The following is a 22,818-nucleotide window of genomic DNA, read 5'->3' as shown; positions in this document are numbered from 1 at the left end:
GAATAGTTTAAGAAGATGTTAATCCATACATTATAGTTACTTGTTGCAGTGAGGCAGTGGTTATGGTGTCCAATACTGTATCTTACTGTTATTGCGTGTTATTTAAATTAGAATGATCGCCGCTAGATATCTCCTATAGCTTTCATTTTTCAGACTTTTATCTAAACATACTTCATTTGTATCACATATGTACAATGGGATCGGGCACAAGTTGTCCAACTTATTGAAGTCATCTTCTAATGCAATGTGATATATGCATACACCTCGAGCGAGATAGACCTCGAATGTAGCGAGAAATCATTCAGAAAATCAGTTCCCTCTTTTCATCCACATCCAACCTTCTTTTCGTATCATGCTAACAATAGAAACGTCATCTATTGGATATATGAACCAGGACATTTGGACTTCTATGAGCATTCATATATAAAACGGAGTCAACTCATAACAGACTTTGCTGTGACTTATGATGAAATGTATTTGTTTGCGTTGTGGTTTTCTTCTTCGACATGAAATATCGTTTAATAAATTTGGCAAATATTGCAATTTCAGTATGTATTGATTTTATTGGCGAACAATTTTCACCTTTAAAATAAGTCTGCTATTGTTTCAACCAATCATAGACCGAGTTATAAATAATGTCTTTTTAAAGTTATGTGCGGTAATAAAAAGTAATTTATGCTTGTAACACTGAACAGTAAAAATGTCTAAGGCAAACCGGATCACATTGTATGAAATAAAGAATTAGATTTTTTTGTTATAATTTTTCATTTCAATGCTGCCAAGAAACGCAATTCAAAGTTATAAACAATATATATATATATATATATCGCATTGTATGAGATAAAACGCCACTTTATCATTATCATTTTTTATTTAAATACTACCCGAAAACGCAATTCAACCATGACACATGAGATCGATTAACACTGTAACCCAAAACCCTTTGATACTGGTTGGCATCATGTGGGTGTTTTCATTAATGAGCAAATATGGCTCCACCTTCGCCTAAACTGGTGCTGGTCAGTTTGGCTATCTGATATGTCTGATAAACGATTCGCGGTATTACATTCTCACGGCGTCCTTTTATCGCGCGCTATAGAGAGGAAGATAGATTGCCATAGAAACGTTTCCACGAATGACAGGTCCTAATTTGTAGGGATGCTTGTAAATGACGGTAGGAGTCAGGAAAAAAACTAATTCAACACTGGTCCGAAATCATGTAAGTATTGAAGATATCAAATAGCCTCTTGTATGTAGAGGATTGACTATTCGCGTTATCGAAGGCTGTCTACATTTCCACCGTCAACAAACATAGCGCCCAAAAGACTGACAGGCATAATACAATAATGGAACGTATTACATTGTAGTTTTTTTCCGGAAATGAAAAAAAGTACAGTTAGGCAAAAAGGTTAGACGTTTGAAATCAAACATATAGCGTAGAAATTTAGGCAAGAAATCAAATCTACAGTTTGGCAAGAAAGTGAATAGATCAAAACAGCGGTACAATTATACAAGACAACATATCCCGTTAAGCAAGAAAGTGAAAAAAGAAATCAAACAGAATGTACATTTAGGCAAGAATTAAATTTGGAGTGCTGCCAGAATCTGATTAGATTAAACAAAACATAACAAAAAAAAACAATAAAAAACAAAAAACAAAATCCTGTTGTGCAAGACAGTAAAACAAGAATTCAAACACAATGTTCAGTGGTACATTTGTACAGAAATCAATTATAAAGTTAGGCAGACAAAGAATTGAGTAAAGAAAAGTAGGAGGTACAATTATGCTAGAAAACAAATTTACGGTAATTAGTAAAGAAAGTCGGACAAGAAAACAGATACCATAGAGTTACAATAGGGCAAGAAATAAAATACGAGAGGAGTACAGTTAAACGATAAACCAAACAGGCCAAAAATAGGTTAGGTAAGGTCGACAAGAGATATAGGCCATACAGCGGCCGCACAGCAAAGTACAATGGAGCAGAGAAATGTGAAATTTCGTAAGAATCAAATACTACAATGATAAAATGTAAAACACTTGAAAAGGATGTCACGCTTATGAAACAGGACATTCACATCATAAGGAAGCAGAGTTCCGTACATAAGTGAAATAAGATAAGTTATCAAATTTATTACACAATCGTTATACACGGTAAACTAATATAGCTACATTTGTACGTGTACGCTGATAATAGCATCAACTTTATAACAAAATCTTGAAAAATACAATAGCAATGAGAATGTAACATAAATTTTGGATTTTGATAAAGAGTTGCTTCTATCTTTTGGTATGAACAAGGTCAGCAAAATTTAAAATAGAAATACACTTCCCTAACAGTGTCTCTTTTTCTGCTTCATTGACAACTCAAGTCGTGTTAATCCAGAGACAAAATACAGCAGAACGTCAACACCGTTACAAATAAAAACACAGCGATAGCGCTTCTACACCACGACATGATAAAGCGTTCTGCTAATGTACAGCACTGTCAATATGCTGGGATAATACTATGAACACAACGAGAAGCAGATAAGGGCTTTAGATCCAATTGTAAACAGAAGCCAAGGGCTTGGATATGTATGCACACATATTTGTTTAACACGAGATATCACAATCAGTCGTTTCAAGCGTTATGGCGATTATGATAATGAACTATACCGGCTGCAATAGACATCAGATCGACATTTCAGCGCAGTGCAATGATAATGCAATAGCTTGGTATATGGAAATGTATTACTGTACAATTTTTAAATTTCTTGGGTGTACAATTTCGCGATTTATTGTTAGGAGATTATTCGCGGAAAACATTTGCGAGTGATTCTGTAGGCTTTGGAAAGGTCACTTACTGACAGTGTTAGAGAGAATGAACCATAATTTGTGAAAAGTTTTGCGAGGCACTCAATTCCGCGAAATTTAATGAATCCGCGAATTTTGCGAAATTTAAAACCCCGCAAATATAAGCAACTCTACAGTAAGTTATTATAGCTAACAACGCCGTTTTAAACGGCCTTTAGCAATTTGCTTGATGATACGAGCGCAGAAAATATCATTTCAAAGTTTCAAAACCATATTATTGCTAGGGAATTAAATATAAATGGTCGACACTAATACCAACAAAAAGCACCGCTTTTTACATGTAGTTGCCTATGGCATGTATAGTACAACGAAGAGTGGTATGAGAGACGGCCTGCCGAGGTCTAAGTTTGAAAATGTCATGATACTATAGTGGACATTGTATCAAATTTAATCACATATCCATAACTAATGCAGTGAACACTAAACCGAGACACCCACCATCTCAACGTCTAAGTCTTCAAGTGTCATGATATTGTAGTGGAACAGATATCACAAATACAGCACTAGTCACGGTCCGTTTCGTGCAACGTATGATGAAGCAAGCAAGAGAGGCGATATGTTTTTGTGTAATTTTCTTGCAACCGCTTTTCGAACGTATTTTAAAAGGTAATTTATATAAGCCTACAATCCAACACTAGGAATGTTAATTATTATGCATCAACCGCTTATTGAACGACAAACTGAGCGGAAGAGGACTTGGTCAGTCTTTGCGTAATGTAATGACATTTTGTAAAAATCTTTTTTGTTTTTTGTTTTTGGAAATTGAAACAAAAATGACAATTGTGCAATAATTTTGGGATTAAATTGTGCATTGTTGGATAAAGCTGCATTTAAAAATTTAATCTTAATCCAAAAATATATAATATAATTCCATGAAACATTAATGTCAATTTTTCACCACATGATATTCTGATAGGGTGATACATTTGTATATGGAATTTAACCTAAATACCAATACAAGACCTGTTTCAACAGGCTAATCAGGTTTATAATTTCGTAAACCGAAAAACACACTATCTCGATTTAAAGCGCCATGAAATGCTAACTTCGAATGGCATGAGACTAGACATGTCTTTGACAGTTCCAGTAAGGTAAACGTGTCCTCAAATGACCTAGATTTGCTGATAGGTATAATACCATTGACGATGATCTAGCGATACAATTCTCCTCTGTGTTTCTTTTGTCACAGCCGTTACCCATCAACGATGGATTGCATCGAGGCTTTCAAAAATCAATAAGCAAAATAGATCTCTTAAAGATTTTAATTCTTTTTCTGGGGTATTAAGCTCAGATTAAAAGGATTTATCTATTTGACACAAACTCAATGTAGCAGAATCTATTTTAATCTATAAAAAAGTTATCGATTTTGCAAACCTTTTAATCATGCGCAAGGTGAACGTTCCACTTATTGATTTCGATTTCAAAGTTTTATTTTGTCAGTGAAATTACAGATGATTTGTTTTCACCAGTTACTAGCCCATTTAGTGAAAGTGCCACTTCTTTATTTCAATTTCCACAATTTCCTAATTTTATTTTGTCAGTGAAGACATTTGTTGTTTTAGACTGTAAGGGTCACTGAATGACACACCAGGTATTGAAGGTGGAAAGAAAGCCAAAGTAACCGGAGAAAATTCGAACGAGATTGCATCACACGGTCACCGTTCTCCAATCGCGGATATTTGAATTGGTAGAAATTAACTTTATCACGGAAATCGCGAAATTCAATACTTCGCGAATAAAAACGCATATACAGTAATTTATTGGAGTTATGTGTTGGCATTCAGATATGTCAGTTACTTCCCTTTGCTTACTCCCTCAGTGAGGGAGGTAACTCTTGATAGATCACAACGTGTGTTGGAGGATAACTCGTGACGCCCATTAAGTGATTACGACTACGAGACACAAATTATGCTATCACGATGTTTGAACTCCTAATCAATATAGTATATGAAGAGTGACGTGATAGAATTATGTGTAAACAACTAATGACCTGATTAATAGTTGTTAGCAAGGTCTGAGTATTGACCGATCGTCAGGTGTAATACGTGTACTGTCACGCCTTGTGCCTAAAAGCGTACGTATACCTATTCAATGTCGGAGCAAACATCGTAGCATTCACAATACAAAATGCAAAGTCAAGGGCGGTTTGATTTACAGCTGGCGATCCGTCAATTCGATATTTGATGTTTCCGTCGAGCATACAAAAATTTTTGGATGATAAACTCTAAATATATATATTCAAAATACATTTTCATGTAACAGAAAGGTTTGTATTTTTCATGCTAACGATAATTTCATAAATTTCTTATTGCCTTATGTTTCTTTACTTTAAATCAGCTCATTTTCGCGGCACTATTTCGCGCTTTCACTATAATATTTTTTTGATGCCAATTAAATTACTTATATATGTTTGAAACGCTTTCGCGATATATATATAGATATATATGCACCTTTCTCCCAATTATCCGAAATAATCGCACGCGAAAGTAAGGGTTTGTAGTATACTTGAATTAACAATTTGAATGTTGAGAGCAACATTGATTTAAACTGATAAGACCTGTAAATATGGCCACACGAGGATACACGACCAGTGTAGCGATACAGTGATGACTGATCAATATACTATAACATGTATCATAAAATGTAAAGATTGTTCCATTTAGAGACCCCTGTTGTGATATCCAATCAGCACCCCGCACATTATCAAACAATTCCATTAGAGCCCCCTTTGGTGATAACTGATCAACATCCCGCACGATATATGACAACTGTTGTATCTATAATCCCCTGTTATGATAACTAATCAGCACCCTGCACAATATCCAACTGTTCCATTTAGATCCCCCGGTTGCGATTACTAATATGCACCCCGCACAATATACAACTATTCTATTTAGAGCCCCCTGTTGTGATAACCAATCAGCATCCGGCACAATATATAACTATTCCATTTAGAGCCCCCTGTTGTGATATCCATTCAGCACCGCACACAATATCCAGCTACATAAAATGTATTCCATTTAGAGCCCCTTGTTGTGATATCCAATCAGCACCCCGCACAATATCCAACTGTTCAATTTAGAGCCCCCTGTTGTGATATCGAATCACACCGTGCACAATATCCAGCTACTCCATTTAGAGCCCCCTGTTGTGATATCCAATCAGCACCCCGCACAATATCCAACTGTGCTATTTAGAGCCCCCTGTTTTGATATCCAATCAGCATCCCGCACAATATACAACTATTCTATTTAGAGCCCCCTGTTGTGATAACTAATCTGCACCCCGCACAATATCCAACTATTCCATTTAGAACCCCCTGTTGTGATATCAATCAGCATCCCGCACAATATACAACTATTTTATTTAGAGCCCCCTGTTGTGATAACTAATCTGCACCCCGCACAATATCCAACTATTCCATTTAGAACCCCCTGTTGTGATATCAATCAGCATCCCGCACAATATACAACTATTTTATTGAGAGCCCCCTGTTATGATAACTAATTAGCATCCCGCACAACATACAACTATTTTATTGAGAGCCCCCTGCTGTGATAACCAATCAGCACCCCGCACAATACACAACTGTTCCATTCATCATAACTAATCTGTCCCCCATACAGTATCAAGCTGTTCTTTTTAGAGTCCCCTGTTGTGAAAGCTAATCAGCAAACCGCAAAATATTACAACAAAACTTTTAGCGGCGACCACTAAATCATCATATGGCATAGACGTCTTGGTTGTTTGGTATGATTAAGATGTCTTGTTTGGTATGATTAAGATGTCTGACTTTCTAGCCATCCTCTCTTGGCACCATGGTTAAAAGGTTGATGTTTCTAATAATTGACCAGTAGCACTCCTTTCTAGATCATTTGGACGAATCTCGTTTAGGTTTTTGAGATTTGATCGATAGAACCTCTTTTTGGGACCACCAAGGTCAAGAGGTTAAGGTTTCTGATATTTGACCAATAGCCCTCCCAACACGGCACCGCGTCCGGGAGCTTAATGTTTTTGACCAGTTGCCGCACCTGAGGACCACGTACCGAGGTCATGAGTTTAAGATAGGCCACCCTGGAACTATTATGCAACTGCATATCCCATACATTTTAAATAAGCACAACCAATATCGTGTTTTCTCTGAAATATCTGTTAACACGTAATGACAACAACATCCACTTTTATTTACTTCTTTATTTCACAGCTTTCAAAAAGAAAGCTTTGCGCGATTCTTATTTCATGGTTTCTTGAAATTGAAAATCAATTTGAGAAAAACAAACACATTATGAAATAGACATTGCCTAGATGGTGATATTGACAGATATTCTACACAGAGGTCTAAGAGTAGACGTAAACGAATGTCATTTAATCACCTCCATGCGTTAAGTGGGGAATTCATACTTTTAGTAGCAGACGCTAGATTTGTCTACAGAAGCCGCTACCGCTTACTAGAAGTTAGGTATACAGTGCACCGCAGTCGATCCCGTCTCCATAAGATTAGCCTCAATCTTGTCCTATTTTTTCAGTCGCCATTGCCGCTTATTTGTCGAACACGGTACGTCTCATATAAAAAATATGAAGTATATGCTAATATGATCGAGAAAATTGACAGAAGTTTATAAGTTTAAAGAAGAAAACTAAATATAATCATATCAAAATTCATTATATCGTTGAAAATATAACGAGTTTGTAAATTATATAACATGAAAAACTTAGATCAACAGTTTCTTGGGTTTTTGTGGGTGTTTTCTTCTCGTTTTTTTTCAATCATAAAATGTGTGGATAAATTAAACTGTATTAGACTGAAAATATAAGAACCACCCACACGCGTCATTCGTTATGGAGTCATGTTACGGTACTGATTTATTGTTATTTCTAATCTGGAAAATATTGAATATAAAAGACAACTTGAAAAGAAATAGAGACCCCTCTCTATTAAGAGACCAGTCTCTATAAAGAGACCACTCTCTATTAAGATACCACTCTCTACGAAGATACCACTCTCTATTAAGAGACCACTCTCTATTAAGAGACCACTCTCTATTAAGAGACCACTCTCTATTAAGAGACCACTCTCTATTAAGAGACCACTCTCTATTAAGAGACCACTCTCTACGAAGATACCACTCTCTATTAAGAGACCACTCTCTACGAAGATACCACTCTCTATTAAGAGACCACTCTCTATTAAGAGACCACTCTCTATTAAGATACCACTCTCTATTAAGAGACCACTCTCAACGAAGATACCACTCTCTATTAAGAGACCTCTTTTCAATTTCCATTGAATGGTCGCGCTTAAAAAGACAGGTGACTGTTAGTGTGTTGAGTACTCGCTCCTCCAATTCAATGAGAGATTCAATACCATTAACCGTTATGTGATCAAAATATTAATCTCCTATGAAGTGAAATAACAATCATGAACAGATGTCTGAAGTATCAGTTCCTCACATTCTAGGACAGTTGCATATGCATTGGTGAGGAAATATTCTATCCACATAACAGACATATTGTGGCGGAATTTTACAATTCCACTAGGGCTGATTGTCATAATTTTAGTTTATGTTGTTTCCAAATAAATTTTTAGTGTAGTGAAAAACGATTCGATTTGATGTCGTAATGTTGGTTTTTTTTTTAATTTCTTCATGGTTATCAATAAATGTCACCTATGGTGCTTATTTCGTTGTTATTTTCAAGTTAAATGAAAATGAAAGGATTTGTCCTGAACCAGCATTTGCATTTTCGGAATACACCTACTGCATATAATTTTGGTGTATTCGGCACTGACAAAATAAACTGTATTTTTTCACATGCGCCGATTTCATTGACCTTCTAATGGTTTATCCCCTATTTGAAAGTCGGACATGTTTGTTGAACAGATTAATAAATGTAACACTGCTAAATATAAAAAAAAATCACATGTATATTTTTGCTGATGTTGCAGGATAAAAAGAATACATGGTCAATGTCTTAAAATATAAGCTGTATTTTGGTTCGGAACAGAAAGACAAAAGTGACTCGCCAAAGGCTCGCTACGTTGGAAATACAGCTTAAATTTAAGACACTGAACATGTATTCTCTATTTATCAGCATAGACACTATGAAATAAAACATGAAACAGAAATAGAATATAAATATATTACATTTACAATTTATGACCATATTCATGTCAAGAATCGAGACATTAATCAGGTATCGCTAGTATTAAAATAGATATCAGAGAGCCTCAATGGATTAAGTTCTTGCTAGAATAATAACATAACCTTTGAAAGAGATATTGTTTCTGTAACTTTTTACTCATTGTAAAGCTGAAATAGATTCGAGTTTAAGTTCAACTAAAACCTAAGTCTATTTTTAACCAAAATAAATTGTCAAAAAAGGAATTTCAATTTCCCTGTGTAAAGCGTTCAGTGCAATACAGAGAAAAATGATAGAGGCGACAATTACATATATAGCATTGTTTCACAACAGCTATTCTGCCCCACTTACCTTTTAATATCCAGAGAATCATGTTTCGTTTTTGGACGAAGAATTCAATAACCAAATGTATTACTAATTCCATCTACTGAATCACATAGAGATATAATCATACTTGAGAAATTTCAAATCTGTAACGTTTCGCTCATGCTTGTTGAGCCATAACTCCGCGTTTGCTGAGAGAATAACAATATTCCGATTGCCTCAATACAGCTAGAAACGTTACCATAACAACAGAGAAACAACCTGCTTAAAACCAAGCAGTAACGATGGCAGATCACCAATACCACGTGATCGGTACGTGGATTAATTAGATTTTATTGAACAGGATATCGACAGAGGTCACTCCTTTACAAAACCGCAGAAATCCATAGCAATCATACAATACATTTCTATGTAGATTGGTGTGACCATAGACCAGTCGCCATACGTACGAGGCCAGCGATTGGTATGATAAGCTGTCCGTCGGTCAGAAGTCATATACACACATTTGTTTGCATGCTGACAACCATAATTGAATCATTATACTTGAATCAAGTTTGAACAAATGTAATTTGGATGACCCTAATTGCGTGAGACAGCCAAGAAAGTTGTTCACTGTGCGATTGATGGAAAAATGACAAGTAATCAAATTTATTGACTGTTTATCTGAATTCCGTCATTTTAAAAGAAAGTACGTCTGACCTAGTTCTGTCAATCACAAGTGGAACAAACGTTCTTTTGACTGGGTCACTTGATTGATTTTTATTCTGTGTTGTCGATCCTCAAACATTTCGTAATATCATCGCTCACAGATCATCAATCATCACTACATTGGGAAAGCAGGCGTGTGAAAGTGGAACAAAGTTTTATCATGACTGACAAAAGCGGAGTGTGTTTAAACGAAAATTGGTTTGATAATTCCGTAGACAAACTTCAAAATATGTCTTGAAAGTAAAACACATTATCAAAAGTATATCTGGAATAATTTATTTGGTTTTTAAATAATTATACAAACGATTTATCAAAGCTTTGAAGCCTTTGATATATAATGCACATTTCTTCATGTTCCGTGTGTGCTTAACTTTTGCGTATTTTTTTTGGAACCACATATAATTTTAACATGCAATCATTTTCGTTTTATTTTTTAATTTATTATTTGATGTAAACAAATTTGAGAAGGCACTTTAGAATCAGTTATCTCACAGTTAAGATATAAAATGAGATGGGAGGCCAATACTTCATAAAACATATCTCAACATTAAATTCTTAACATTTTTATACATTTTGCTGTTTAATGACATGAAAAAGTTTACTAAATGTGTTTGTAAAATCTGTTTATCACTACAGTGTAATATAAAAATATGCCGATCCCATTATTGCGAAGGTTCGTCAACATTTTGACGTGTTTGGTCCCAAATCACCTTATAAAATGTATATCATAGATAAAGTGATGGGTATTTTGTATACTAGATGAACAGATAAAATCGTATACGGGCTAGGTTTGTCAGTATTATTAAGTAACACGTAACAATAGGATTTTTTACAGTGAATTTAGAGGATTGGGGAACAAACTAAAAGCGGATATTGGTTAAAGCACGCCAAACATGCTATGACACCTACACGCTTTTGGGATCGCCGTGTTTTACGTTTATTTTCTGGCGTATATGCATGAAGAGTAACCGATATGTACAAATGTAATGTAAAATGCATTTTGTAGCGACTTCGCGTTTTTCGAGATTATTTTGTTCGTTATTTCGTCTTTGCATATTACATATTTACTTCCTTTGAGGGTAGGTATTTATTGTGAAGTCATTATGCTGTTCCACAGTCTCAAAATGTATTACGTGGTACGTATTACTGATGACGTCACAATCAATGCCTACCATCAAGGGCATATAACTCTGTAAAATGCAAATTAAGAACCAACATCTGATGAAATCACCGAAACAGATTTGTTAGCTTACATGTACGTATTTATACAGGGCACAAGAAGTTTCGAAATTAACGTAGACCGTCCCTTCTGTGACGTCATAAGTTTGCTACGTCGCTATCCGAATCCCGGCAAACGTATTTTATTTCTCCGTACCCATCTATTACAACTCGGTCCTGAAATCGGCATTCGAGCAAATATTTCGTTTAGAACCTTTTCGAGTGTTTACTTGAAGTGTATCAATCTAAAGGTGTGCCAATCGGTAAAAACTAACAAGGGTAAATGAATAACATAAAACGTTAAAAAGTGCTACGGATTCGCCTATTTTCAGGTCAAAATCAGGTCAAAATCTAGGGGGTATTAGGAAGCAAATCGTGGTCATAATTTGAAAAATAATGCGGTGAGGTATACTTTTTATTGGCTTTTCGTATTTCAAATAAGCCAATCTTCATGGAAATTCTAAAAAATCGATTTTTTCAGAAAAAAAGAAAACATGACTATTTTGATGCAATTTTTCACTAAAATTGGGTCCGGACTTAATTTTTAAAATAACGATATTTCGTTTTATTGTGGGAAACCCAGCTTATTTGATATAGTTATGAATTCTATAACACTACTGAAGGTATGAACATATTATTTATATGTTAAGGGATGCTACAGGGAGGAAATATTATTTATTTAAAAATCCTTAAAATCCGGATTGTTAAGTCATTTGTACATATTTTAAGCAACCCTGGAAGAAAAATTAACGCGATGACATATGATTTTTATGCGGTTTTTGTGATCAGGGTATACCTAAAATCCATCAGAGGAAACCAGAAGGGACGGTCTACCTTAACTTTTATCAAAAGTATTTTCTCTATTTAAGACATTATGAAAACGACACGGTCGCCTGTTTATGCCTTTATACTCGAAAGTCTACCTCTTTAGATCCTGTCCAGCAGGTAGCGTGTTAGAATTGTACCATTTGTACCTGCTGTCCCATCGCACAATTGTAAAAGGCGACTGAATTTGGGATCGTACCATCCGTCTTCCTAACTGAAGTTTTTCTTCCTCTCGCCTCCCTTGATATCGCCATACGTTTGGTCGTGAACCAAGCAATTGCCCCTGGTTGGCACACACTATAGTCTATAAAATTGGGAGTTTCTGCTCCAGCATAAAAGTAATAGGCAACTAGTTTATTTGTGGTCAGTAAAATATGATCGGGTGGGGTGTGCTAGCTCTGTGTCTTGTGTGACATGCTTCAGTGAGGTATCACTATAACAAGGACAGGATTTCCAATATTACAAGAAGTTACAACACAAAAATACCGTATCCTCCTGAATCACGCACTCACTTAACACGTATAACACACCGCATACATGGGAGACTGTCCTTAAGTTACCTGGCTGTTACATGTAATGGACGTAAATAAAATCAGCAAACAAACCAAATCCTTAACTTTACCCTTTCATCCCTAATAGGACAGTTGACAGGTTTTAACCCAAAATAGAGTTTATACCTTAGTGACCCCAGTTTACCTCTTATATACCCTAGATAATCACCGAGCGGAAATTTTTTATCCTCGTTAGTCGCTAAATTACCCTATCTACAATTATGAAAATATTGACGTTTAATGAAGAGAACATTGATTTTGATTAACCCTTCATGCCGGTTTAATCTTCCTTGATTGGCGGTCAAACACAACTCACAATCCCAGGAACTCGTTTCTATGGTTACATTACCTTGTCAGCAAAATGTTGATTTTTACACTCTATTTTTTCATTTATTATCGTAACGACTTATATTATTGTGTCGGCAGCTAGGATATATGTTCATCAAATATGTTCCCCTCGCGTTTAGATTTCTGAACGACCATTCTAGAGAGAGAGGAAATTATTTATAACTTACATACACGAACCCGATATTATCGAAAACCGGAACGTTAGTGATGTATACTTAATGTCAGTTGTGTGTTGCAAGCCAACCTAATGGTCCGCCAAGGAGTTGTCCGACTCCGTAAGTTACACACAACCTTATCCTAGTCTCAAATACGCTTTACACATATACAGTCATTATTCCATAGATTTTGCGACAAGATTTCGTGGAACGTTTTCCTGAAAATCAATGGAAATTACTCAGAAGATGAAAATCTGCACGCTAATCGTGTTCACAAGCAGTAAAGTTATCCGACCTTTGTTTACATTCCTTTAGCAAATACCCGAAGCCGAGAACCATGATTAGTTCGGCGAGAGGAATTAGGAATTAAAAAAAATGTGTCAAAGAGCAAAATAATATAAAGCTCCTCCATTAGGCTATTCTATGTAAGCAACACAAGTGAAATAATGACTGAACGTGTTAATCAACATAAACGCAAATGCATGCTGCAAACATATTTCCCGTTTCGATCTAATGTTGAGTTTTCGTGCTTACAGCTTTCTACGACAATTTAATTTTATCGTTAAAACTCATTCTACTTGCCTCATTCTCAATACTCCAGTGGTAACTGTAAACAAGTTTTCTTTCGCGTGTGATTTAATTTCGGAATTTCGCTATCAAGGTAAATTTGCGGAAAAAATTATCCCCGCGAATTGATTTCTTAGAGAAATCTTTCACAATTCATTTTAATTCCGGGAAACTTAATTTCTGCGAAAATATTTTGAAAAGAAAATCGCAAAATTTAAAAAAATCGCAAAATTTATTTAAATTACAAAAATTATCTAAATCGCAAAAATTACTTAAATCGCGAAATTTATTTAAATTGCAAAATGTATTAAAATCATGAAATTTAGTATCCGCGAAAGACATTTAGTCTACAGAATACTTTCACTATCGCTATAGCCAGTGTAAACAATGGCACATCGATGATATTTGTACCGATATTGGAAAGATATACGTGGTGACATTTTTTACGCCTTACAACCATTCCCAAAATTCGCAAAATTCAAAATTGAATTTAGTAAAATCCTGGGTTCCTCATGGACTTAATCAACAACAGCAAACAAACAAGAATGTGAGAGAAACAAAAATTTGGAATACACCTAAGCCCACCTAGGCTGTGCAAATTATCAGAGCAAAGTGAAGTAATCCAACTGTTCACTATACTGCTTAGTGGGGATTCATTCGTCATTGAGTTTGCATCTATTTCTCTTAATTGACATCAAATAGACAGATCGCATTAGTGTTGGCTTTGTGAATTTGTTGTTATCATTTACTCCGGTAACCGCACACATAGATAAAAGTTATCGTAGCTATATTAGTATAGGGCTTTACGTCCTTGTTCCGGTTATAGTCGAGTATGGGACATACTATTCTGATATACCAGAGTTACTCCCCTTTGTTGTGAAACAAAGGGAGATAACTCTGACCAAAATGAGAACACAATCATCGGTAGAATTATTCACGACACAATATAAACCGTTGCACCCGCGCAGTTGATCGTAAGTGGTTTGTTTTCTGAATGATCTTGGGCTAAACATGACGGGTTTTTTGTATATAAAAAACATCACGTGTCACAGAGCAGAAAAAATAGGTTATGAATACGACATAAAAGCATATACAAACAATAAATAAAATGATTTCTTATCTAAAACTCACAAGCAGTAGCTGCAGACTTGAACTTGGATAATTAATCCATAATGAAAGCAGATACAATGGAAGATTTTTATTTAATTTTTAATTGACGTATTTTCCATTGCTTTTTATATATGGTTTAATTCACCAACACGTGTTAATGTATAGACAGAAATGTCGAACAAAATTAATCATCCGGAAATGTTGATGAACTTAACAACCATTAAAAGATACTTCATAAGATAATAATCTTATCATTTGTCATTCGATACATACATGTACACGTTGCAAACTGTAAGTAATTTTTGAAAGTTTTGTAAAACTAGTTTGAATTATGTATACAGTGGTCATATGAAATGTGTGCTTCAAATGAAACTACGGAGATACAAAACGTATTGAGATGAATACAAGAAATGAGAAAAATACAAAAAAAGTACATCTACCGATTCTATGTCTACAAACATGGACGACTGGCTTGGCTTTTCTCAGTAAAATATGACCATGTAGTTCTCATTGTCCGATGTCCTCGGCGACATGCTTCATTGAGATAGCACTTTGACATGCTCATGAGTTTCACTATTACAAAAATCACAACATGAACAAACTGCTGTCTTCCAAAACATACAGACATTCAGGACCGGCACTTCTCAGACGTAGCGAGGTTTTCATAAATTTACATAAGACGTTGATGCAGCCAACTAACCACATTTAGAAGTTATTTTGACCAACTAGTACTTTAGTGACAGTATAAGCATCACTTCCCTCCCAAGGTAAAGTAAAAACAAAACAAAAAAATATATTGACTTAGAAGTGCGGGTAGGATGCTTTTCTCTTTTGTTGTATATCATTACACGCATTCTTTTAATTTCGTTCATTTTCTTCCGCAGCTTTTCTCAAAAGTAATCAGTTATTACCGACATTAGTACGTTTCTTTGATGTAACATTTGCTCTTTAGGTTTTTCTAATTGACAGCAAAGCCCCGGGAATCGTGACTGTACATAATGTTAAATCATTGGTGGTCTCTAAAGAAACAATAGATATAAACCATACGAAGAAATATTATATAATTCGTGCAAAGACGTCACGAAAATCAGTAAATATCTAACGGGTTTGAAGTAGGTACAAGATTATATTTCTAACGACATGGCCTTTGTGAGCTAACAAATTGATATGGCTTATCTCTCTCTAACTTTGAAAATTTGTTTTGCAAAATATTTTGAAATAACTACAAAAGATAACTGGCTTGTTCTAAAGTCATAGATATCGCTTTATATTATTCAAAGACGAAACATAATAGCGTTTTCCAATGCAATTTGTATAGCCTCCGGGCGGTCTTGAGCTCTGCATATTTGGCGATAAAGGAAGAACAAGGCTCTTCGGAGACCAAAGGATTCAGAATCAAGCAACACTGAATTGGGTTTGATATTTATGCTGCATTTGTTTTCTGAAAAAGATACGAGCAATGACTACTAAAAGTCAACATTGAAATATTTTTCTGGTGTGGTGAAATATAAAATGATATCAGAATGTCCTCTGAATAAACTACAAAGCAGTTTGTAATGAGAGATCACCATGATGTTTGTGTGAAAACTTCATTATATTAAGTTTATTGAAGGTAATCCTTATAATTGAATCTTATCTTGAAATTCATTCAGAGAATCATTTCCCCAAGATATCGCTATTTCGGGCATTGTTTTGCGTATCAGCCAATCACAAACGATGTTAGATAACATATTTTAAGCATTTAATTTAGTGAGTTTTTGATTATCTGATGTTCAAAGTGAATATCCATGCTAAACAAAAACTGAAAAATAAATTACATGATTACAAAGTGATAATTCAAATTAAAATCGATTAACACTAAATTGAAGTATTACAAACCGATGATTCAATTTTTTTAAAAGTAATAACTTGAATCATATTTTCAAAACGAACAGATTAGATAGAGCAGTTTTGGGTAGTACATTTTTGTGTGTAATCCGCTAAGTTTGCTTACGTACGTTGTATATTAGGGGAAAGCCAAATGATACAGACAGGTCTAGCAGACTCTGTAGTATGTTATTCGTTTAGAATAAATTAACCAAGTTTCGTTTTCGCCCAGTTTGCTGTATTACGTCTAAGGCTATCCTGTATTTTTCACCTGTGAGGCAAGAACCTCATTGAATATTGACCATGTGATATCTGTTGATCTACCAATATTGATTTGACATCGACATCGTTAAGGATAAAGAAACTCTGGAGGAAATCCTTAATAATGAACAAGTTAATAGATTGAGTGGAAAGTAATTGATGCATAAACCAGGACATGCCTTGATGTACAAATGAACGTTTTAACAGTCGGCAACATGTTCTTGTTAAAGGGTGTTGATGTTTACACCGATCCAATCTGATTAAAATACAGGTCCCTATTATAACTGCGTTAACGAAAAGAAGTTGAAAAACTTACATAACTTATACTAATAAAACTTGTAATTACGTGAGCGACTAATTTCGAGTTTTTCACGGAAAATCCCATTCGGATGACACTGTATATTTTTTCTCTACCTATTTAAAGCTACTGAAATCGACAATTCGTCACATTGTGCATATACATTTATATATGTTTTTCAGCCAAATGGCTATTTTAAAGATTCCAAAAAGGTCTTGCATACTATGACATGAAATGTGAAAGTAGTAATTTTTGATTGGTCTATTTAAAATTCCATCCGAACCTGAACTGATATGGGATATTAACAGATCCAAAATATTAACCTAAAAGTATTTCAGGCAGCCTAATGATGACTAATACAACCGATGAAACAGCCTATCTCTTAAAAATATGAGATAAACTCGATATGCAATTGAGAGAGCATTATACCTTTAAGAGGGCTAAAGGTCCACTAGTACAAGACACTATACGAATATACGCCGCCTCCCAAAACATAAGATATTCATTCACCGCTACACTTTCCACACATGGAAGATCGCCCTCAAAAGTTCCTGACTATAAATGGGGCGTTAAACCTAATAAAACATACAAACAAAACAATCTAAAGCTCGAACACTTTGAGGTTTTGTCATTACAAATACTTTCCTTGGAATAAAAGCGAAATACAAAAACCGATTTTTGTGATCAAAGTCTAATATACGATTGTTAGATTTGCTTGGTTTACATACTATAAATTCAAATGATCTTATAGGAATTTTCTTTTTATATTTGTAAGCATGTGTGATTAAATTGATATATCATGTGTACATAGCATTTATATATACTGCTTTCTTCATTACATCTCTGCAACACAACAAATCTTGGCATTTTGCAAATCGAATATATAAAGATACAAATAAAAAAAAGTATTCGAAAATGAACCTCGTTTCTATCTTTGACAATCGCTAATGTTTAAATCACTCTTAGATGAACAAAATTTGTCTTTGCCCTTGTCCAAAAATAGATCCAAAAAGGCCGATCAATAGATGTCCAACTCTTTGAAATTTAAAAAATTCACAAGGCAAGGTCGATTCTTCACAAGATGGATAAATTGTTAATACGTATTCTTGATCTGTTTTTGAATGTAGGTTTCTGTTTATGACCCGCTTTCAAAGAGTGCATAGTGGTTCTCAATTCAGGGCTTCGCTTCTACTGAATGTTGCATAGTGTTCTGACTTGCTTAGTTTAAATTCCTGTAGACAGCTAGGGTAATAAGGTAGGGGAAGTCATAGAACCTTAAGTAAACCCACCGACCAGCGGCCAGTACCAAGTGACAATTGCCCAACATTGGATTGAAACTCGCAACTCTCGCCTAATACACGGATTGCCCAAAACGCCTATGACATGTTAGGCTTTTTTTCAAACGTTTTAGAGTTTCAGTTCTATTTTCCATAGATTTCATAATCTTAACTACTGATGTATATCACTTCCCAGACGAAATAACTAAAATATAGTCTTTGCAGATACACTATAACAATTCTCCTACTGCTGAAACTCGGACAACACATAATTTACATTATATTATTCATAGAAAAAAACCCAGAGCAATTGTCTAAAGACAGTAAAAAGCAAAAAAAAAAAAAAAAAAAAAAAAAAAAAACACCTATCGATGTTGATATTCTTACTGTAATATGCATATTTTATATTTATTTTGGAGATCGGAAACGGTACTAGTATTTAAAGTGGAGCTGCTTTGAATTCGGTCATAAAGGTCACCAATGAATTGCAAGTTTGCAACCCTTGGATCAAGCTCATAATGAAAGTATTGACTATCTTCCATATTCATGTCCTTATTATAATCCGCCATGGATTATTCCGCTCTCCCACACACATCTCTCTCACTGTTAATTATCTTCTGTCGAACGCCTGGATTAACGAGTACATTTTCCAGGAACAAGAGATACTTTACTTTATAAGTACCATTCTGCCTCGGAATCCTATGTTGGTCGAATCATTGCGTGTCATAGATTCCAGGCATGTAGCAGATTTCTGACATTTCACACATTCATGACATGGCACAGATTTGTGACATTTCAAAGATTTCCGACATTTCACAGATGCATGATACTTCACATAGTCATGAATTTTCACATTTTCATGATAATTGATATACTTATGACATGACACAGACATTTCAAAGAATTATTGATTTTATATGATATATATTGCTTTTTCCTTTGAAACGAGAATCTATAGTTAAAAATTTAAAATGACATCAATATAAAACGAGAGCAAATCTTGTGAGGAATAGATGCAACTGTAAAGATGATTTCTAATCAACAAAATTTTCAATGAATTCGTTCCAAGATCATATGAATTTAATTTATATAAAGATTTTAGAAGAGACACCAAGAACATTGCAAATTCTTTCAATCTGAACACAGTGTCTTTTATAATCTTTTGGTCAGACAAAAGTCAAATTTGCTTTAACTTCCTACATATTAAAATATATACGAACCAATGGTATCAAGGTTCTCTGAAAAGTTAAATGATGTTCATTACTAGAGCGTTCGAACACCCTTTGCCGCAGTGATAGCACATTCAATTTTTAGGTTATCTGACCTGAAGGGTCAGGATGACCTATAAGTGATCATGCTTCGTCCGTCGTCGCGCGCTGTCGCCGTGAGTAAACTTTTCACATTTTGAACTAACAGTGCGATTTAGCTGAAACGTACATGAGTAAATCTTGACATGATTCTTCACAAGATGGATAAATTGTTAATGCCATGTTCTTGATCTGTTTTTGAATCTTGGTTCCTGTTTATGACCCGCTTTCAAAGAGTGTATAGTGATTCTCAATTCAGGGCTTCGCTTCTACTGAATGTCGCATAGTGTTCTGACTTGCTTAATTTAAATTCCTATAGACCGCTAGGGTAATTTAAGGTAGGGGAAGTCATAGAACCTTAAGTAAACCCACCGACCAGCGGCCAGTACCAAGTGACAATTGCCCAACATTTGATTCAAACTCGCAACTCTCGCCTAATACACGGATTGCCCAAAACGCCTATGACATGTTATTTTTTTTCAGACGTTTTAGAGTTTCAGTTCTATTTTCCATAGATTTCATAATCTTAACTACTGATGTATATCACTTCCCAGACGCAAAAACTAAAATATAGTCTTTGCAGATACACTATAAAAATTCTCCTACTGCTGAAATTCGGACAACACATAACTTACATTATATTATTCATAGAAAAAAAACCCAGAGCAATTGTCAAAAGACAGTAAAAAGCAAGAAAAAAACCCATCGATGTTGATATTCTTACTGTAATATGCATATTTTATATTTATGTTGGAGATCGGAAACAGTACTAGTATTTAAAGTGGAGCTGCTTTGAAATCGGTCATAAAGGTCACCAAGTGCAGGTTTGCAGCCCTTGGATCAGGCTCATATTGAAAACATTGACTATCTTCCATATTCATGTCCTTATTATAATCCGCCATGGATTATTCCGCTCTCCCACGCACATCTCTCTCACTGTTAATTATCTTCTGTCGAACGCCTGGATTAACGAGTACATTTTCCAGGAACAAGAGATACTTTACTTTATAAGTACCATTCTGCCTCGGAATCCTATGTTGGTCGAATCATTGCGTGTCACAGATTCCAGGCATGTAGCAGATTTCTGACATTTCACATATTCATGACATGGCACAGATTTGTGACATTTCAAAGATTTCTGACATTTCACAGATGCATGATATTTCACATAGTCATGAATTTTCACATTTTCATGATAATTGATATACTTATGACATGACACAGACATTTCAAAGAATTATTGATTTTATATGATATATATTGCTTTTTCCTTTGAAACGAGAATCTATAGTTAAAAATTTAAAATGACATCAATATAAAACGAGAGCAAATCTTGCAATTTGTGAGGAATAGATGCAACTGTCAAGATGATTTCAAATCAACAAAATTTTCAATGAATTCGTTCCAAGATCATATGAATTTAATTTATATAAAGATTTTAGAAGAGACACCAAGAACATTGCAAATTCTTTCAATCTGAACACAGTGTCTTTTATAATCTTTTGGTCAGACAAAAGTCAAATTTGCTTTAACTTCCTACATATTTAAATATGTACGAACCAATGGTAACAAGGTTGTCTGAAAAGTTAAATGATGTTCATTACTAGAGCGTTCGAACACCCTCTGCCGCAGTGATTGCACATTCAATTTTTAGGTTATCTGACCTGAAGGGTCAGGATGACCTTTAAGTCATCATGCTTTGTCCGTCTACGCGCGCCGTTCGCCATGAGAAAACTTTTCACATTTTGAACTACCAGTGCGATTTAGCTGAAACTTACAAGAGTTGATCTTGAAATGGTCCCGACGAGGTGTTGCTATTTTTCGGGTCAATCCGAAATTCGAGATGGCCGCCACAGCCGTCATCTTGAAAACACATTTTAAACTTTTTCTGAAGTTCTAACAGTGCGATTTGGCTGAAACCTGCATGAAATGATCTTGATACAGTCCCAATCAAATGATTTTATTTTTATTTTTCGGGTCGATCCGAAATCCTAGATGGCCGTCAGAGTCGCCAACTCGAAAACACATTTTGAACTTCTTCTCAAGCTCTACCTGTCCAATTTGGCTGAAACTTGCCTGAAATGATCAAAGTGTTATTACATCTCTGGTTGATCCCGAATCGAAGATGGCTACCATATGACACCCTATCTAATCAATATCCTATACGACTATTGCTAAGATGACCATCAAGGCTATTGGGACTCTTGTTATACCAAAGGACGTTTTTTACTGTGTTAAAGATTGATTTTTAAAAGAGAAATTGAGAAATACAAAAAATGTACATATTTAGGAATGCAACTTTATGGAATTTATTACGATGGACCTAACGAGTTCGGCTAAAATTGTTGTTTTAGATGTGTAGTACGGCGTCTTTTGTGTCTTTTAAATTGAACATGCGATTCCAGTATAAACCCAGGACAAGATTTGACCTAAGATTTATATATTTACATCTAAACCTGTTCTCCTCCAAATTACTTAGTCTTTTTGCAGAAACATTGGCGGATAAGCAGTCAATTTGGCCGAGCAACCACAGCGACCGTTACCATCCTTATTCTGTCTGAAACCAGAACAGGGATGTAAATACAAATTTATAAGGATTGCTTTTCGTTCAAACTATCATATATGCAGACAATCACTTCACGTTGATGTCGAAGACGCCTGCTCTTGTGAAGCATGTGTCACCGGAAGAGTCGGGAAAAATTTGGATCATCGCAACACTCATAGATTTCATTTTTGGCGTTTTACTTTTAAACTACCTTATTTTGCAAGTCTCATTTTCTATGCCTGCATAATTGACGATTAATCGGAATAATGTTTGGTGCACGAGATTGAAAAGCGCATATATTTCCTTTATTATAAATAGTTTGAGAGAAAGTATAATTATAAAAAAAAATAATAAAAAAAATGGAAAAATACCATTTTAAAACATAGAAATGACAGCAATTAAATATTGACTCTTATTCCGTGTGTCTCATTTCAAGATACAACATATGAATGTACTGGTTCCTTAT

Source organism: Argopecten irradians, chromosome 7, assembly GCF_041381155.1.
Source record: "Argopecten irradians isolate NY chromosome 7, Ai_NY, whole genome shotgun sequence".
NCBI lineage: Eukaryota > Metazoa > Mollusca > Bivalvia > Pectinida > Pectinidae > Argopecten > Argopecten irradians.
The sequence above is the reverse complement of the archived record's forward strand: the minus strand, read 5'-3'. Positions refer to the sequence as shown.